Source organism: Ursus americanus, chromosome 26 (assembly GCF_024610735.1).
Source record: "Ursus americanus isolate L20-20 chromosome 26, mUrsAme1.1.p, whole genome shotgun sequence".
In the NCBI taxonomy this organism is placed as follows: Eukaryota; Metazoa; Chordata; class Mammalia; order Carnivora; family Ursidae; genus Ursus; species Ursus americanus.
In genome coordinates, this window is record NC_142152.1 from 44,109,513 (window position 1) to 44,124,532 (window position 15,020).

At 49.8% G+C, this 15,020-nt stretch overlaps 1 protein-coding gene across 1 annotated transcript in view; it reads left to right on the forward strand.

Moving 5' to 3' along the window:
- The window catches only part of TDRD9 (tudor domain containing 9), a 121,553-nt gene extending 111,553 nt beyond the window's left edge, over nucleotides 1–10,000 (forward strand). The window contains exon 37 of the mRNA XM_087856292.1: nucleotides 5,461–10,000. The gene's annotated coding sequence lies outside the window, so the exon portion shown is untranslated. The remainder of the gene's footprint in view (nucleotides 1–5,460) is intronic.
- The last annotated feature ends 5,020 nt before the right edge of the window (nucleotides 10,001–15,020 follow it).

Sequence of the window (15,020 nt, forward strand, 5' to 3'; positions counted from 1 at the left end):
CTCCTTTGTAGATCGTTCCCCAGTCCCCCTGCAGCCCACAGCCACCACTGAACTGCCTCTGGTTCTAGAGAACTGGGTTTCTCACCGTTGCCCTTTTGGGCCAGGTGCCTCTTTGTCGTGATCACACAGGAGGCCATCGTGTGCTTTTGTAGGGTGTTCAGTAACACTTCTGGCCTCTGCCTACCAGATGTAAATAATAACCCCTCCAGCTGTGACAGCAGACATGTCCCCAGACATCGCCGCACTGGTTGAGAACCACAGCTATGGAACACATCTCCCCTTTCTAGAATTTCACGTGACGGACTCGTACAGGCTTTCTTCCACGTGCCTGGGTGTCTTCACTCAGCATGTTTTCCAGATTCGTCCGTACCCGTGTTTAGTAGTTCAGTCCTTGTATGTTGTGTTGGTCCATTTCTCTCTTGATGGTTGTTTGAGGTGTTTTCAGGTTTGGGCTAATTATGAATAAAGTGGTGATGAATGTTTGTGTATATAATCTCTGTGAGGACTAGGGTAAATACTTAGGAATGGAATTATTGGGTCGCATGGTAAATAAGCATTTTTAAAAAGAAGTTTCTCAAGAGTTCTCCGGGGTGGCTGCACCATTCTGCATGTCCGCCGGCAGTGTGTGGGGGTTTGCATTGCCCCACGCTCCCCAGCTCTAGGACCTGCAGCCTCTGAGTTTTAGTCTTTGAGTGGGTGGGTAGTAGTATCCCATCATGATTTTAATTGTGTTTCTCTGATGAATACTGGTGTTTGGCATCTGTTTTTTAAAGACTTATTTATTTGAGAGAGACCAAGCACGAGCAGGGAGTGGGGCAGAGGGAGAGAATCTTAAGCAGGCTCTGAGCGTGCATGAGCCCAATGTGGGGCTCAGTCCCACGACCCTGAGATCATGACCTGAGCCGAAACCAACAGTCAGACGCTTAACCGACTGAGCCACCCAGGTGCCCCAGTGTTGAGCACCTTTTTGTGTGACTATTATTTACATTTCTTGTGAAGTATCTGTTCCAGATATTTTCCCCATTTTTAATTTGTCTCATTGCCTCTAGCCTTGCACTGTTGGTGTTCCTTCCTGCTGCGTCAGGAAATGTTAACCTGTTGCGGCAACTTCAAGTGGACAGTCACCCTGACTCTGGGGTCTGCTGGAAGGAGCTGTTCCCTGGCTCACCTGGGAGCCATGGTTCTGAGGACCTTGTTTGATCTCCCAGGCGTGTTCATATTGCTGCCGCGACATAGGGATGAAAGTTGAGCGAGTTTGTTAGATACTCTGGGTACAGATTCTTTGTCAGTGATGTGTAGTGCAAGTATTTTCTCCCAATCTGGCTTGCCTTGACATTTTCTAGTGGTTTATTTTGAACAGTAAAGTTTTTTCATTTTAATATTTCATTTAGTCATTTTTCATTTATGGTGAAGTCCATAGTACAATAGCATTGTGTTTAAGAAAATCATGTCATACCTCACTTTAAAAATACTTCATTGCTAGGGGCGCCTGTGTGGCTCAGTCTTTAAGCGTCTGCCTTCGGCTCAGGGCGTGATCCCAGCGTTATGGGACCGAGCCCCACATCAGGCTCCTCTGCTAGGAGCCTGCTTCTTCCTCTCCCACTCCCCCTGCTTGTGTTCCCTCTCTCGCTGGCTGTCTCTCTCTCTGTCAAATAAATAAATAAAATCTTTAAAAAAAAATACTTCATTGCTAAAAAATGCTAACCATCATGAGCTTTTAGCTAGTCATGAGCACTGATCGTAGATCACAATAACAAATACAATAATAATCAAAAAGTTTGAAATACTGTTAGAATTACCACTTCACAGTGAAGTGCAGAAATAAATCATTATCAACATAAATAATGTTAGGAAAGAACAACTTTCTAAACAGTTGAGTACCTACTGGTCCCAGGTATGGAGTGCTAGAGCTGGAACAGAAATAAGCAGCTTTCTGACTAGAAGAACCCACCATATCGGGGGGAGGCAGATGAACAGACCATTGAGAAGGGATGTGATCTGTGCTGTCCTAGAGGTAGATGGTGCAGCGGGAAGTCTTCTGGAGAGCCCGGCCTTGACCTAGAGGAGGTGGGGTGTGTGGGGAGGTTTGCTTCGAAGTTTCCAGAGGTAAGGCATTTCAGCTGAGCTCTGGGCGGGGGGGTGGGGGGGGGGGGTGGGGAGTAGGGGTGGAGTGTCAGGTGGCAAAGGAGGCTGGGGCACGCACAGAGCTTTGGAGCCCTGCTGAGAACCTGCCTGTTAGAGGAAAAATGGCCTAGGCTGGGGCCTAGAATCAAAGGGAGGAAAACTGGCCAGAGAGGAGACTGAAGAAGCAGGGAGCATTTAGTGTTTTGTCTGCTCATTACCACCACGCCCTCCGTTCTGAGAACTCCGGATACTGAACCCCCCATTCTGAGGATTGCTTCTCCTCTTACGTCTTACCTCTACGGTGGAGCCCGTACTGATCCGGAATATGGTACCTGCCGCCACCGGACCAGTGCGGTTTTTAAATTGGACATTAGAGTGTCAGGCCCTACTCCCTTCTCTCTCCCTTCTTCCCTCTTTTGGCTGAAACCAGTACGTGTGGAGCTGTGCTGAGAAGGACAGAATGACGGCTGAAGCCGCCGTGTCCAGAGAAGCAGGGGCAGGAGGAGCAGGGGGCTTGATGGACATTTGAGTCGTTGGTTCTAGCCGCAGTCCTGCCCCTGGGTGGATTCCATCCTGCGGTCCAGGAGCCTCATAATAGAGTCTGCTTTCATAAGCTGGATCAGGTTGGGTTTCTGTGTGAAGTAATGTCAGTAGACGGTGGCCAGGTTAGAAGCGTGGGATTTCATCGCAGGGGCAGATCCCAGAAGGGCAATGACATCACATCTGAGCTGTAGGCCGTTCTGGCTTCAGGGATGAGGAAGAGCTCGGAAACAGTAGGAGCAGAAGGTGATGAGACCTGTTGACCTTGAAAACAAAATTGCCCATTATTTCACCAGCAGAGGATGGAGTTATGTGGGAAAGACCGAGAATATCAACCCAGGACAAGCGAGCTACGGAAAACCACACACAGGCACGTCCTGAGAACGAAGCCCAGGAGGCCCTTTTATGGGCGGAGGTGGGGCTGATGTAAACTGAAAGTCTATTGGAGTAAACTGGGAGCTCAAAGTATAGAGGCTTCTCATTGGCTGGACTGTGGCAGTCTCTCATTGGCTGAGCTGAGACGTCTCCCTTTGGCTGGGCCATGATAGTCTCTCATGGGCTGGGTGGGACTCTTTCCCATTGGCTGAGCCGTGACTGTCTGTCATTGGCTGGGCTGTTGCCAGGGGAGGAGGAAAACTTCCTTCCTCTTGCTGGGATGGTAACACAGTATCCATGAGCAAGAGGTGTGTCTTCCTGTTGGGTCTGCAGTGGTCAGTGCGTGGCGGGAGCGCTGCCCCTTACCGGACTCCTGATGCCATTCTAACTCCACGCTAACCAACGTTCCTGTATTCTATTCCACAGGCCAGATGGGCAGAACAGGTAGCAGGGCAGGAGGAGGGGGTGCCTTCTGGGAGGGAGGCAAGCAGCGACCTGGCCTGAATTCAGCCTGTGGAGCTAGGGAGAGAAGAGTGGATTTTCAAAACCCTGGGGGAGGCAGACTTGATAGAATAGGTTTCTGAGGGGCACCTGGTGGCTCAGTCGGGTAAGCATCTGCCTTAGGCTCAGGTCATGATCTCAGGGTCCTGGAATTGAGTCCCACATTGGGCTCCCTGCTCAGCAGGGGACCTGCTTCTCCCTGTGTGCCTCCCCCAGCTCGTGCTCTTGCTCAGATAAAAAAATTGTGAAAAAAAATTTTTTTTAATTTTTAGGTTACTGGCTAGCAGTGAGTGGTGAACAGTCTTCTGGGGTGGCTTTCAGGGCTTGTTAAGTAACTGGGTTGGTGGTATCTGCCAGGAGAAGAAAGAACAGAATTGGAGCAGGGGAAGCACTTGTTGAGTAACCTGTGAGAAGCCAGGAGGTGCCCGTGGTCAGGGGAGGGGTCTGGGTGGCGGGACAGGTCTGCGATGCAGCAGGTCACACATGTGGGCTGAGCTGTTTTATATTTTCACTTATTCCACATAGAAGCCTTGCAGATTTAAGTTTCCAAAACACGTCCGAAAATCTACCACGCGTCACCGTCTCCATGGCCACCGTCTTGGCCACCGACTGATAACTTCCTAACTGGCTTCTCAGTGGTTTCTGTTCTCCCCTCCTGTCCATTCCTTATATTTTTTTGCAAAATAAGGATCACATCATTTAAATGAATGTTCCGTAGGTCTCGTGGGGCATAGGGTGGAGTGGAGGTTCATTAAGGGTATAGAGGGGAGAAAACACGGTGTGGGAAATACTTGGAAACTGGTCTTCACATGGCAGCCGTGATCACGGGTATGGTGAAGGGACAGAGCCCTGAGTCAGAATTTCCAACAAATGGGAGAGATACAGCAAGTTAGTTGCACTTAAGGAGATAAGGAGGAGAGAGGAACAATTGTGCATAATGAACATAAAGTAATAAACATAAAGGTAAGGGGAACAAAGGCAAATATGTTAGTTATTACAGAGAGCAAATTTTCCCACCAAAAGACAGACTGTCAAATAGGGCTGAAAAATAAGCCCAGCTCCGTGCTGTCTAACAGAAACACCGAAGCCATGAAGTAGAAAGTAAAGGCAGGCAAAGACACCACACTTAGATAACTCTTAGGTCAAAGAGGAAATTAAAAGAACAATTACAGACTATCAAGAAGGCAATGAAAGCATACGAAAACCCGTGTGCTGCTCAGACGTAAAGTAAAGGAACTGAGTATTCTTTTTTTTTTTTTTTTAAAGATTTTATTTATTTATTCGACAGAGATAGAGACAGCCAGTGAGAGAGGGAACACAGCAGGGGGAGTGGGAGAGGAAGAAGCAGGCTCATAGCGGAGGAGCCTGATGTGGGGCTCGATCCCAGAATGCCGGGATCACGCCCTGAGCCGAAGGCAGACGCTTAACCGCTGTGCCACCCAGGCGCCCCAGGAACTGAGTATTCTTAAGCAATTAGAGAAAAACAGTTACGGGGAAGAGAAACATGGAGGATTAAAAAATCAGAAAATAGAAATTAATCAGGATACCAGTCTTTTATCTGTAGCGTCATTTGCAAATATATTCTCCCATTCCGTAGGCTGCCTCTTAGTTTTTTTGACTGTTTCCTTGGCTGTGCAGAAGCTTTTTATCCTGATGAAGTCCCATAAGTTCATTTTATCTTTTCTTTCTCTTGCCTTTGGAGATGTGTCATGAAAAAGGTTGCTTTGGCCGATGTTGTAGAGGTTGCCGCCTATGTTCTCCTCTAGGATTTTGATGGATTCCTGTCTCACATCGAGGTCTTTCATCCATTTGGAGTTTATTTTTGTGTATGGTGTGAGAGATTGGTCAAATTTCATTCTTTTGCATGTAGCTGTCCAATTTTCCCAGCACCATTTATTGAAGAGACTGTCTTTTTTCCAGATTTACAAAGAACTTCTCAAACTCAATACACGAGAAACAAAGAAATCAAAAAATGGGCAGAAGATATGAACAGACACTTTTCCAATGAAGACATACAAATGACTAACAGACACATGAAAAAATGTTCAAAATCATTAGCCATCAGGGAAATTCAAATCAAAACCACACTGAGATACCACCTTACGCCAGTTAGAATGGCAAAAATAGACAAGGCAAGAGACAACAATTGTTGAAGAGGATGTGGAGAAAGGGGATCCCTCCTACATTGTTGGTGGGAATGCAAGTTGGTACAGCCACTCTGGAAAACAGTGTGGAGGTCCCTTAAAAAGTTAAAAATTGAGCTACCCTATGACCCAGCCATTGCACTACTGGGTGTTTACCCCAAAGATACAGACGTAGTGAAGAGAAGGGCCATATGCACCCCAATGTTCATAGCAGCATTGTCCACAATAGCTAAATCGTGGAAGGAGCCGAGATGCCCTTCAACAGATGACTGGATTAAGAAGTTGTGGTTCATATATACAATGGAATATCACTCAGCTATCAGAAATAAAGAATTCTCAACATTTGCTGCAACATGGACGGCACTGGAGGAGATAATGCTAAGTGAAATAAGTCAAGCAGAGAAAGACAAATATATGATTTCTCTCATCTACGGAACATAAGAACTAAGATGATCGGTAGGGGAAGACAGGGATAAAGAGGGGGGGTAATCAGAAGGGGGAATGAAACAGAGACTATGGACTCTGAGAAACAAACTGAGGGCTTCAGAGGGGAGAGGGATGGGGGAATGGGATAGACCGGTGATGGGTAGTAAGGAGGGCACGTATTGCATGGTGCACTGGGTGTTACACGCAACTAATGAATCATCGAACTTTACATCGGAAACCGGGGATGTACTGTATGGTGACTAACATAACATAATAAAAAATCATTAAAAAAAATCGGGATAAATAGATCCAAAATCTGGTTCCGTACAAATAGATCAGCTTTTCGCAAGTCTAAGAGAAAATAAGAAATGGAACAGAACAGGCTACATGCGTTAAAATTCCGCCACTAAAAAGGGGCCTGGCTGCAGCTGGGTTCACAGCCTCTAGAGAACAGACGCTGGGTAGCCTATCCCAAGCCACAAGAGAAGGTACCTTCCACTCATTTTAAGAAGCTAGTGCTAGATTCAAGATCTTCAACAGAACAGCAGTAGAAAACCACACGATGCCCATTTATAAAATAAAGATGGAAAAAACTAAATTCTTAGCAAACAGAATCCAGTGATGTTCAAAAAAGTAACTGACGAAGCAAGGCCTAGTCCAGGAGTGTAAGCACAGCTTCATGCCAGGAACAGTCCCCCAAGTGCAGCACGACACGATGGGGAGTCGGGGCCTGAAGAAGCCGTTAGGAGCTTGAGCGTCCGTTCCCCCTTTGAGGGAAGACAGTGCAGTAGAACAGAAGAGGGGAAGCTCCAGGCAACTCCTGCTTCCGTGGCGGGTGGGACCACGGGTGGCGCGAGCTGGAGCCGCAGAGCAAGGGCAGATTGTTCCAGAACCTTGAAAGGTCTTGTCAAAATAATGAAGACCCTCACTGCCAGTTATAAATATAGAGAATGAGAAAAGAATAGTAAAACTACTCAGTACACTAATTTGAAAGAGTAGAAATACTGATAATTGTTTCATCTCTTTGTGAAAAACTTGCCAGTAGCTGCACTTCCCTGTCCCATGGTGCAACCTAGGATGTGCGGCGAGCATCTTTCCAGGCCTCTGTCACTTGTCACTGTCCCTCCAGGGTTGAGATCAGCTTCCAGCGTGGTCTCTGCACTTGGCGCGATGGCAAGCGTCTCCGAGGGCTCCTTCAGCGTGAAGTCTTCGCGGCGTCCCTGCCTCAGGACGTCATCCTTCTAGACTCAGCCCGGCCAGGCTCCTCTGGCTGCTCGTGTCCATGCCCCTCCCCTCTGCGGTGCTCTCCTCTGGGACCCCACTGCTGTGGCATCCGAGTGTGACCTCCAGGGTTAACATGTCCCGATCCTCGCGGCTCTCGCCTTTGCTGGCCAAGTCCTGGCTTCGCGGATACACTTTGGTAAAACAGCAAGTGTGTTCGTCACGGAAGACGGCGCAGCTACCGACTTTGCCGGCCGTGTGGGAACTGAGTAACATGCGCCGTGACCATGACCCACGGCCTTTGAAAGAAGCGCCAGATGGTCACTGATGACGCATGGCTGTAATCTCGGTAGTGATTTGCAGGCTGGAGAGCTCGCCGCAGTCTGTACCCAGTGCAGGTACTTAGCTAATACACAGGGTGACTGATACTTGACGTGTGCTGTTGAGGGACCAGTTTTACTTAAAAGTAATGAAAACTTTGGGGCTCCTGGGTGGCTCAGTTAAGCATCTGACTCTGGATTTCAGTTCAGGTCATGATCTCAGGGTGGTGACATCGAGCCCCATGTCTGCTCCGCACTGGGTGTGGAGCCTGCTTGAGATTCTCTTCCTCTCCCTCTGCCCCTCTGCTCCTTGTGCACAAGCACGCATGTGCTCTGTAGAAAAAAAAGTGATGAAAACCAAACCCAATAGCAGAAGTTCTCTTAAATAGCAATACGTTGGAACTATGTCAGTTAGAGTTAGGTATGTCCACTATCACAACTGCTTACAATGACTTGAAAGTTCTAGCAAGTACAGCAAGACTCTAGAACGATAAAATAAGTGGTATAACACGAGACAAGAGGTAAAGCTGCTTTTGCTGATACGATGTGTCGGGTTTGGTCTTTTACTAGAAGGACTCACAGGACTCAATGTATAGTTGTCCTCAGAGCCGAGAAAGGACACAGAGTAAAATCAGCAGAGGGCATAGGCAGGTGGCTGAAGTCCAGGAAAAGCAGATGCAAGCCTCTGAGTCCTCTCCCACTGCACACGTGTCAAATGTGTTGTCACGGCACCTGTGAAGTGGTGTCTACCTGGGAAGCTCATCAGAGTCTCAGTGCCCAAGGGCGTTACTGGAGGCTGCTCACAGAGGCAGCCTCTGGCCAGCATGTACCGGATCTCCAGACTCCCAGTTTGGCACAAACCACATTGTTCATGCAGACAGGCGCGGCGAGCCTAGGTAAGGCTTCTGGATACAAGCTAAAGATACAAAAGTCACTCGCTTTCTCCACTGCGGTGGTAAGAGCCTATCAAATATTTCATGTATATGGTAAAAAAAAAAAAAAAAAGTTTCAGAATAAAGGTGTAGGACTCATGAAGAAAACAGATTTTGTGGAAATCTGAAGAGATGTGAAAACATACTTAGGAAGATTTTTACACCATAAAAAATATCGAGTTAGTATGCAAATGTAATACAATTCCAGTTAGAGTCCAAAGGAGGTATATTTTTGGAATTGGATAAAGATGTCTTAAAATTTTATGGGTGAATAAATGCCCAAGGATAGAATGCCACTATAGATGTAGGGGAACCCTCATTAACCCAGCTTGCAAGACCAGAAGCTATTCAAGAAGATAAAAATGTATTTAAGCATAAAAAAACATTGTATGGAAAGATATCATAACCAATCAATGGATAGATTGAATAATATTTGTGATGTAGATGACAAAGGGTTAATACATATATGAAGAAACTTTAAAGAATTGTCAAAAAAAGCAACAAACAGAAAAACAGGACAATTACATGAATAGAGAGTCCTTGGGAGAGCAAATGCTAATGGCTAAGAAGCACGCAAATGCCCAAATTCTTTAGTAGTAAGGGAACTAGAAATCAGCTGTGTACGCATGGACTGGCTGGCAAGATTGTCAAAAGACTATCGTTTGTTGTTGATGGAGAGGTGGAAGGAAGAATCACTCGCACGGAGCTGGTAGAATAGGAAGAGGTGTAGCTTTTTTGGAAATCAGTCTGCCAGTGTCTGAAAATTAAAAACAGGCCCCTCTTTGACTTCACAGCGTCATGGTGGAATACCGGGAGTAGTGAATGCCCATCGGGGGACTGTTGACATCAAGGGGGAGCGTGCCACCATGAAAGGAATGGGGTGAGAGTTACAGCCGTTAACCTGCAGGGATATCCACAAGGTATGGCCAGTGGGAAAAGAAAGAGGCAGAATTGTGCATAATACCTCATTTGCAAAATGAGTAACGGAAAATGCCATGTACAGGTGCACACGTGGGTGTGGGTTTGTGCTTACGCACGCCTGGGTGAGATGAACCAAGGGAACATGTGGAGGGATACATTCTAGATAATGGTCTCTGCCATCTGGGATGGGAGACATGGGCCCTTTTGGGTTTCTTCCTCCTGCTTTCCTGGAATGCAGGCCTGACGGCTGGCGCTTCAGCAGTGATCTTCAGCCTTGAGAGTGCCTGGATGTGGAAGCCACCACAAACAGTGACAGAACCCGGCTTCCTATCAGACGTGGGGCCATCCCACTGGACCGCCTACCTCCAGACTTCTTGTTTGTGAGAGACATTAGCTTTTCAAAGATTCTGTTGATTTCAGTTTGTGTCACAACTTGCCAAAAGTAATTCCTGTTTGATACAGTATGTACTAAAAAAAAAAAAAAAAAGTAAAAGAATACATAAGGAAGTGCTAAGTTGAAGAAAGAATATTAAAAATCACGAGAAGAGACCAAGGCAAATGGATATATCCTAGATCAATCCTAGATTCGTGTGGTCGTGAATATTTGCTCCTGGTCTATTTATTCTGGCTCTCCTGAGTCAGTCAAGGACGTAAGTGTTCGGAAGCATCTTTTCTCTCCACCCTGGAGCTACCCACCCTGTGTTAAGGAGTATGAAAGACGCTGACCCGGCCCCGCCAGCAAGTCAGGCTCACTAGGAGACTGGCCTACCGCCATGGAGCTAGTTAACCGCATAGCACGTGGGGAAGTGGTGCAGAAAATAGTGACCTGCCTGCAGGCATGTTCTGGATTGTTCCCTGCCTCTGTAGTGCTTCGCTTTTGTGTTGGAACAATCACTTCAGGACATCAACTTGAAAAGATTTTTTTTTTTAAGCCAAAGAGAAATGTCACTCTAACCTCAGAGAAGTGGCACCGTGATGAACGACAGTGGGCTGGGACGAGGGGGTGTTAAATGAGGCCGTGCTTTTGAAGACCTGTAATTAGGAAGTGGCATATCCTGTCTTCCGTAAAATACCCTTGCTTTAGTCGTCTGTCCCGCTGTGCTGCTTGGGTCTCAGCCCGGCAGGTGGAGCGAGCTGGTTTCCCTCGTGGATTGGGAACGGTCGGCGGGAAGCACCGCCCTCTGGCGGTCTCTCTTAGAACTGCAGGCAGCCCTTGAGGCGCGTCTACGTGCCGGCTTGCGAACTACTCTTAGTACGGATGCCTCATAGACGCAAACAAAAGTACAGTTGGAAACACTGATGAGAAATTATAACAAAACAGAACTTGCTCCGACTTTTTGGGGAGCATATTTATAAGCACCTCGGACAGAGACAAGTGCTGTGGCTTGAGTATCAGTTCAGGTTGGCTGTGAATGACTTGACGTGAGGGTGGTATCAGGTAAGACCCAGACGCCGCCCGGCTTTCCGTGTCCCTCTTCTGCTCTGGCACAGCTCTCACTTGGAGGTTCCTTGCTCCCTGCGAGAAGCGTCTGAGCTCTAGTTCACCTGCAGGGAAGGGCGCAGGTCTGCATGATGGCCGAGGGACTGGCCCGTCTCACTGGGGACGAGTGGGGACTGCTGTGCAGGTTGAGAGAAGCCTGCAGCGTGCACCCTCGTGTAATGCTCCACGGGCCCATTCGTGGGTCGTGTCCTCCGTGACTTGTTCTTTTATTTTCCGTTGCATAAACACACCGATTTAGTCATTCTCCGACTGGTGGGCGTGTGCACAGTGTTCAGGGGGGCGTGTTATGACTAAAGCCGTTGTGAGCAACTCTTCATAGCTACCTGTTTCCATTCCTCTAGGATCTCTCCAGGAGTGGTGGTCTTACTGGGTCATGGAGGGGCTGGTGGTCCAACTGGGTAAGAAACTATCACACTTTCCAAAGTGACTGTAACACTCCCTTTGCCTGTGGCCTTTTCCTCTCAGCTCCGACCCCCTTCTCTGCTGTCCTTGGCCGCAGGGAGCCAGACCCCAGGGCTTCCCCAGCCGGTGCGGTGCTAGGCGCCGCCAGCAGAGGGCGCTGCGGGGCCCGGCCAGAGGCTGGGGTGGCCACCGCTGCCCAGTCCCCTGCCCACCCTCGCACTTTCTGTCTCTGTGAGTCTGAGGACTCTAGGTCCCTCCGACAAAAAAGTCGTGTGGTATTTCTCCTTTTTGTGTCTGGCTTGTTTGATTTAGCCTCGGGTCCTCAGGTTTATCCGTGTTGTCGCCGGGTCTGGGTTTGCCTCCTGCGTAAGGCTGAGTGGTGTTCCACCGTGTGGACCGACCGCATCTTGTTCACCCCTCACCCTCCAGAGCACCGGGTGGCCTGGCCCTCGGCTGTTGTGCACTGCGCTGCTCTGAGCGTGTTCGTGAGTGTGACGTATGTGCAAATGCCTCTTCAAGACACCGCTTCTCGTTCTTCTGGATAAATGCCTGGAAGTGGGACTGGTAGGTCATGTGGTAGCTCTACACCGCTTCTCGTTCTTCTGGATAAATGCCTGGAAGTGGGACTGGTAGGTCATGTGGTAGCTCTACACTGCTTCTCATTCTTCTGGATAAATGCCTGGAAGTGGGACTGGTAGGTCATGTGGTAGCTCTACACCGCTTCTCGTTCTTCTGGATAAATGCCTGGAAGTGGGACTGGTAGGTCATGTGGTAGCTCTATTTTTAATCACTTGAGCAACCTCCATACTTTTTTCCCCAGCGACTGAACCATGTTATAATTCCACCAGCAACAGAGGAAGGCTCCAGTTTCCGTATACCCTCGCCAACATCTGTGGTTTTCTGTCTGTTTTAACAGTAGCCGTCTTAATGGAGTGAGGTCATACCTCATGGCGGTTTTGGCTTGTGTTTCCCTGGTCACGTACGTTGACTGGCCATCTGTATACAGTCTTTGCAGAAACGTCCATTCAGGTTCTTAGCCAGCTTTTTGAGTTATTCGACTTTGTATTATTGAGTCGTAGGAATTCTTGATATGCTGTGGATGTTCAACCCGTGTCGGGTGTGCGATGTGCAACTGTTTTCTCTGATTCTGTAGGTTGCGTTTGCACCGCGTTGATGGGGGTTGATGAAGTGGTTCCTCCACAGTGGGGAGCTCGTGGCCATCGAAGCAGCCCTCTGGAGCGCTGTCTGTCCCCTCTGCTCTGCGATGGGGTCAGGGTGCCCAGAGCCTCCCTCTTGCTCAGTGCAGTCAGCCCCTGCCCTGCCACACTCAGGCCCTGGGTCTTGGTGTACAGATCCCCCACCTTCACCCCTGGCTCTTCTGGCTTCTCCCCCTTCCTGGCCTCGACAGCCAGGGGCAGGCTGGGCCTCAGTGTCCCTGCTTCTGCTACTGGGCAACCTCGTTGTGGCTTTAAACGTCATCTCTGTTTTGATGACTCCAGAAGGTACAGCTTTCGTTCTTCTGGGCTGTCCAAGTGCCGTGTCAAACAAAGAGCACGCAGCACACCTCGCTGCCTCCTGGGCCCACCACCTTCCTGCCCCAGGTTTGCCCTACGTGGTCAAGAACTTGGTCCCCGGGGCGCCTGGGTGGCACAGCGGTTAAGCGTCTGCCTTCGGCTCAGGGCGTGATCCCGGCGTTGTGGGATCGAGCCCCACATCAGGCTCCTCCGCTAGGAGCCTGCTTCTTCCTCTCCCACTCCCCCTGCTTGTGTTCCCTCTCTCGCTGGCTGTCTCTCTCTGTCAAATAAATAAATAAAATCTTTAAAAAAAAAAAAAAAAGAAGAAGAAGAACTTGGTCCCCATCTAGCGCGAAGCTCTGGCCAAAACTTGAGTTGTCCCCTCTTGTCTTTGCCTCACACCCGTGTCAGAACATGTTCCCAGTATGACCTCACTCCTGCCCAGCCACTGGCCCCTGACTGCTTGGCCTCCTGATGGCCCTTATGACCCTTTGTCTGCATCTGTCCACAGCAGAGTTTAAGACAAACCGGCGCGGTCCTGGAGTGGGGATGATGGTCACATTTGGGTTTAAATCCAAAGTCCTCACCTGGCCCTGAAGCTAGTGTTCCCTCCCTCAGAGGGCCCTCCCTTGACCTCCCGGGCGTAGTGCAGATCCCCAGGTTCCTTCCTGCCTGGGGCCCTGGGCCTGCCGCTCTCTGCCCAGCAGGCTCTGTGACCGCTCACACGTCAGCTCTTCAGACAGATGACCCCTTGCCACCCTGTTTCCTTATTTCCCCACAGCACTGTCACCACCAGGTGTCTCCTGCTGGCCCTGCACTGGAAGGTGAGCTCCAGGAGGACCGGGGTCATGTCCTCAGTGCCTGGAGAGGCCCACAGCAGGCCCTCGCACATCCCACAAAAATGGTTCACAGGGCACCTCACGGGCTCAGACAGTTAAAGCACCCGACTCCTGATTTCAGCTCAGGTGGTGATCTTGGGGTTGTGAGATCGAGCCCCACGTCAGGCTCTGTGCTCAGCCGGGTGTCTGCTGTAGAGTCTCCCTCTGCCCCTCCCCCACCTCACGCACCCTCTAAAAAGAAATCTTTAAAAAAACATAAAATCTGTTTTGAAAATGGTTAACAATGGTGTAGACGTCAGTAGTTGTATCCAAATTGCAATGAAAGCAGCACAGGAAGGGAGTGCGGCAGGGCCGCTACGCTGCCTGAGGCCCAGCTGGCGCCCGCAGAGGCCACAGCAGTCCCTGGTTCTCGCGCGGTTGACACCGAACCCTGGAAGAGAGGCCGCCACTGGGAGATTGCCGGAGAAGGCCTGCCTGGCCCCAAACTCCGTGTCCTGGCACGTCCAGGGTGCTGGTGGGCGGGTTAAGGGGTGGCTTCCTGAAAGGGTGACCGAGGAGCTTCCTCGAGTGGCAGGTGTCAGGACGGCCCAGAGGAGCCGCCCAAGAACAGACACAGCAGACCCAGAACAGTGACAGGAACCAGAAAATGGTGGGAAACCAGGTTTTCGGGGGACTGTGTCCCTCCCAAATTCACATGGTGAACCCAGCCCCCCAGCCCCTCAGAAGGCGACTATTTGGAGACCGGCCTTAAAGGGGGGATGAGGGTAAAATACTTCAGGTCCAAATCCAGGGTGACTGGTGTCTCGTAAGAAGAGATCTGGACCCAGGAGTCAGGCAGAGGGACCCGGGCAGAGGCCTCGGAAACTAGCGTGGACACCTTGATCTCAGACTTCAGCCTCCAGGAAGGTGGGGCTGCTTCTGCCCTTGAAACCCCCAGCCTGAGCAGGCGGGACAATTCACTGGCTTGCACTTAGGGATTACTTTTGCATTGTTGGCAGTTATCAAAGTAGCTTCCCTGGAATGGAAATCAGATTGGGGGGGGGGGGCGCTGGGCTCTGTGTGGAGACAATGCAGTCCTCCCCCCAAGCCGGGCAGGGTCCGCAGTCAGGGTGCTGGCCCTGGTGAATCCAGCATCGGAGATAAGCCTGCTCCCCAGCCGGCCCTGCCCTCCAGGACTGCGGGGTGGTGGGGTGGGCTCTAGTCCTGCAGGGGTCCCCTCCCTCCCTTCTCCTGCGCCTGTGTGAGTGGGCGAGGGGGTCT